This window comes from Siphateles boraxobius, unplaced genomic scaffold, assembly GCF_051911475.1.
Source record: "Siphateles boraxobius isolate OS27281-9 unplaced genomic scaffold, OSU_SipBor_1 6, whole genome shotgun sequence".
NCBI classification, from domain to species: domain Eukaryota; kingdom Metazoa; phylum Chordata; class Actinopteri; order Cypriniformes; family Leuciscidae; genus Siphateles; species Siphateles boraxobius.
This window is the reverse complement of record NW_027509186.1, coordinates 10,403,176-10,408,352: the sequence shown is the minus strand read 5'-3', so window position 1 is coordinate 10,408,352 and position 5,177 is coordinate 10,403,176. Positions and strand designations below refer to the sequence as shown.

General features: G+C 46.7%; 1 pseudogene; it reads right to left on the bottom strand.

Annotated features, from left to right (window-relative positions):
• Positions 1–1,026: 1,026 nt before the first annotated feature.
• On the bottom strand, positions 1,027–4,863 carry LOC143715563 (olfactory receptor 1D2-like; annotated as a pseudogene).
• Between the last annotated feature and the right edge of the window lie 314 nt (positions 4,864–5,177).

Below are 5,177 nucleotides of genomic sequence, written 5' to 3'. Positions count from 1 at the left end.
CGTCACTGTGTACGTCGCTTTACGTCTCAGCTAGAAACGCTTGCAAGTACAACATTACTTTGGGATTATCTCTAACTCGTGAACCAAGAAGGCTTTAAAAACAATTGAAATATGTAAGTCTTTTAATCTTTTCCTTTGATATGTAATCTTTTCTGATTAGTTATGTACACCTGTCTTGTCTTTTTTTTCTCTCTGTTTATTTGTTCTATTTTGTGACTGTTTTCTTCTTTGCTTACATAATGTTTTCAATAAATTTTTTTTAAAAAAGCTAGAAACGCTTGCGCCAACTTCAAGCATAACAATTATAATGGCGGACTACATCGTGTTTCTGCAAATGTTTCTCCTGGCTTTGCGGTCAGAAAAGATGTTTATGACACATCTAAACCCGCCCCCAGCCCCCGACGTAAGCATGACGTGGTAAAAGAACGGTTCTCTGGTTCTAGTCCAGCAAAGAGTTGGTGCCGCTTTGGAACCAGTTTTCCTGGCCGAGAACCGGTTCTTTGGCTGTCGAAACACAAAGAACTGGTTCGCGCGCAGGCACCGGCTCCAAACCGGCTCTCAAAACGCTTTGGTGGAAAAGGGGTAAATGAGCAACACCTGTGAGCACACCGGTCTCACATCTCTCACGGAGGAGCGGAAGCATAAAGGAGGAGCGACGACATTGATGATCGAGAGAGGAACAGGCCTGTATTTTAGTTGAGTTTTGTTTTTTGTATTTGTGTTTTATTTTAGCCAGCAGTCGTCCGCGAGGGGCTGCTGGCCGTTATGTTTATTTTGGGTAAGCCAGCAGTCGTCCGCGAGGGGCTGCTGGCGGTATTTTAGTTTGTTTGGTTTTATTTTAATAAAGTATGTTTAAATGTTCGCCGGTTCCCGCCTCCTTCTTCCCTGAACATTGCTACAATAACATAATGTGCAGTTATTACATAATGATTTATTATTACATTTTGAGTTACTACAACGTCTAAAAAAATATTCTTCCTTTAGACTTTTTAATTATTTCTGAAACAGAAATATTCACTCAGATATTCACATTTTTTTCTTGAAAAACAGTCTCATAACTTGCTGGCGCGCTATTGTCAGATTTAGTCCATAAATGAGAGGATTTAAAATAGGTGGTACGAGTAAGAATTCAAGAGACATGAAATTACGCACACCTTGAGGCACATTCTTTGAGCCATAACGACTGAACAGTACATCAAACATAAACGCAGCTGTCACATTGATCAGTGCAAGCAGATGTGGCACACATGTTTGCACAAATTTGTGTCTGCCCTCTATTGATTTCCTGCATTTCCTAATCAAGTGAATGTATCAGCAAAATATCAATACTGCATGTCCAAAATATATAAAAATGATTACATACCCAACCACATTATTAACTGTTGTAGAAAAACAGGAAAGTTTAACAACTGACCAAATTTCACAATAAAGCTTTTCAATACTAGAGCCACATAATGTTAGTCTTGATGCTAATAAAGTTACAACACACATGCAAAAAAATGGAGAAAGCCAGCAGAAAAGGATACATTCAAGAACCCTCTGATTGGTCATTTTTGAATGATACTCCAGTGGTCTACATATTGCTAGATACCTGTCAAATGCCATCACTGTTAATGTTGAAAAGTCACACAGAATAGATGAATAAATGACAAATATCTGAATCAGGCATCCAATATAAGAAATCACATGATCATGGGCAAATAAATCATACAAGAAACCTTCTTTCTGGAACAACCAGTGACTACCAGGAACAGTCTGGTTGACCACCAAGTACAGAATGGTGACAGTTGGAGAGAAAGCGGACAGCCTGGAAAGACGGCATTGGGGGAGTGAGGGGTAGCATCCCAAGCTCCACCTTCTGAGAAGAAGGAACCCACAAAAGCTACGAATCGACCTACAGGAGATATACCCCTAGGGATTCCCGAGAGGGGGGGGGGGTGGGGCGGAAGAGAATCCCACAGGACGGATCAAAGGATGACCAGACATGGGAATGAAAATACGACGGCGATAATGGAATGCATATGTGGCAAGATATGCAAGGAGTGGCGCCAGTTTGATGGAGATGCAGATACCATTTTGGAGGCAACTGCCAAAGGGAGAGGTGATCGACGCCTCAAAACGATGACTACAATCATTATCAGCCTAGCTGCAGAGAGATTTGGACTTGAGGAGAAGCGAGCAGCGAAGCCCCCCTATACCATGAACAACAGAGCAAGTAAAATCAATCAGCTCAGGCAGGAGCTGAAGAACTTGAGGCAGCAGTTAAAGGCTGCAAGCGAAGAGAACAGGGGACCGCTTGCGGAGCTACGCAGCATAATCCGTAAAAAGCTGATGACCCTGAGGAGAGCTGAGTGGCATAGGAGGAGGAGGAAGGAGAGGTCCAGGAGGAGAGCTGCCTTTCTGGTGAACCCATTTGGATTTACAAAAAACAGCTGCTAGGACAGAAGCGCAGCGGCCAACTCACCTGCTCTAAAGCTGAGGTTGACCATCACCTCAAGCAATCCTACAATGATGAGTACAGAGAGCAAGACCTAGGCCCCTGCAGGTTCCTGATTAATCCACCTGCACCGGCTATGGACTTTGACGGGAAAGAGCCAGGCTGGAAGGAGATCCAGGAGGTGGTTAGAAGGGCAAGGGCAAACTCCGCTCCAGGGCCCAGTGGAGTACCGTATAAGGTTTATAAGAACTGTCCAAGACTACTCCACAGACTCTGGAAGATCCTGAAGGTGATTCAGAGGAGGGGAAAGGTAGTAGAACAGTGGAGACAGGCATGTTTGGATCCCGAAGGAGGAGAAGTCTCAGAAGATCGAGCAGTTCCGGACCATCTCACTGCTGAGCGTTGAAGGAAAGATTTTCTTCAGCCTCATTTCCAGGCGACTGACAGACTACCTCCTGAAGAATTCCTACATCGATACAGGAGTCCAGAAGGGAGGAATCCCAGAGGTACCTGGATGTCTGGAGCATACAGGTGTGGTCACTCAGCTTATCAGGGAAGCCAGGGAGAACAAGGGGGACCTGGCTGTGCTGTGGCTGGACCTAGCAAATGCCTATGGATCTATACCCCATAAACTGGTCGAAGAGGCACCTGGCTGGCCGCGGTGGACAAGTCTGGCCTTCCTGGCAAGTTCAAGGCCTGGATTTACCAGCACGGCATCCTCCCTCGGATCCTCTGGCCCCTCCTGGTATAAAGTCCCCATTTCAACGGTGGAAGGCTTTGAGATGAGGATTAGCAGGTTTCTGCGCAGGTGGCTGGGACTGCCTCGAAGCCTGAGCAGCATCGCACTATATGAGCAGAACAACAAGCTGAAGCTTCCCATGAGCAGCCTGAGTGAGGAGTTCATGGTGACGCGGTCCAGGGAGGTCCTACAGTATCGGGATTCCAGTGATCCAAAGGTTGCCCAGGCTGGGATGGAGGTCAGGAAAGGGCGGAAGTGGAGGGCTGCCTTGGCAGTGGACGACGCAGAGTCAAGGCTACGGCAAAGGGTGTTGGTGGGCTCAGTGGCACATGGGAGAGCTGGCCTGGGAAGCAGAAGAACTCCTCGTTACGACAAGGCAGAAGGGAAAGAGAGGAGGTCCCTGATCCTGTAGGAAGTGCGTGCAGGAGTTGAGGAGAATCGAGCTTGCCAGATGGCTGGGATGCGGCAACAGGGCGCCTGTACAAGATGGGAGCGAACAGTGGAGCGCAAAGTCACATGGACTGAGCTTTGGAAGGCTGAACCCTACAGGATAAAATTCCTGATCCAGGCGGTCTATGACGTGTTGCCAAGTCCATCCAACCTCTTCTCCTGGGGAAAGGTGGAGACACCAGCATGCCCCCTCTGCCAGAGGAGAGGAACGTTGGAACACATCCTGAGCTGCTGTCCAAAAGCCCTGGGCGAAGGGTGTTACCGCTGGCGGCATGACCAGGTCCTAAAAGCCGTAGCGGATTCTATCTGCAGTGGAATTAGCCACAGCAAGAGCCTTCACCCAGTGAAGACCACAGCCTTTATCAGAGCTGAGGAGAAGTCAACACCAGCTGCCCGGGGCACCTCCTCTGGCCTGTTGGCAACGGCGCACGACTGGGAGCTGGCAGTTGATCTGGGTAAGCAGCTGAAGTTTCCTGAATCAGTTGCCATAACAACATTAAGGCCTGACATTGTGCTCACCTCAGAGGCCTCCAAGCAGGTAATCCTCTTAGAGTTAACAGTGCCTTGGGAGGACCGTATGGAGGAGGCCAACGAAAGAAAGAGGGCAAAGTACTCCCAGCTTGTGGAGGGTTGCCAGAGCAATGGGTGGCGGGCAATATGCCAACCTGTCGAAGTGGGATGTCGAGGGTTTGTGGGTCATTCCCTTTGCAGGGCCTACAAAATGCTTGGCATCACAGGGGCGAGTCAGCAAAGGGCCATCAAGTTGGCCACTGATGCTGCAGAAGTAGCATCAAGGTGGCTGTGGATCAGGAGAGGAGAGGCATGGCGTGTAGGGTAGTAGCGCTACCTGGACATAAGCTGGGACTTGATCACTCCGGCTGGGTCGCCTAGGGGAGGGAGTCTGATTGTTGAAAGACCCAAAACCCCCCCGTGATCCTAGGTTACATCACTGATGATATGTCCAGGTGCACCAAACGGTGTATCAAAAACCTTTAGTGTAGAATCCAGAAGTGCCAGAAAGTCCATTTACACACAATTTACATATAAACACATACATCGGCTCATGAAGCTTCTTGTGTAAGAGTATAGTAGTAAGTATAGTTACATTACAAAAGACCATCAGGGGATAGTACAGTGCGGTAAGAGAAAACAAGACATATTTATTTTCCATTGTTTCATTCAGACCAGAGAGTGTAAATACCAAAACACTCGACTCATTCTTTAATAGTGACTGCATCTTCAATGATATGTTATTATTAACTGGATTTTTTTTTGGAAAGTTATTTGAAAACTAATTAGTTGTATCAAGTTGAGTTGTCACAGTCGATGGGAAGTCTGTAGATCAAAAACGCAGACAAGCAAACATCAAATCCTATAACAGTAGCATACGTGTTTTTTTTTGTAGCACAACAGTTGAAATCTTACCACATTTTCCGTTCACATACTTCCTGCAGTGTTTTGCAAAGGTTCGATTTGGTTTGCTATATATGGGACAGTGGTCTCATGCTAATTTCCTTGACAACAAACACTGAAAACAGTTAGAACAAGATC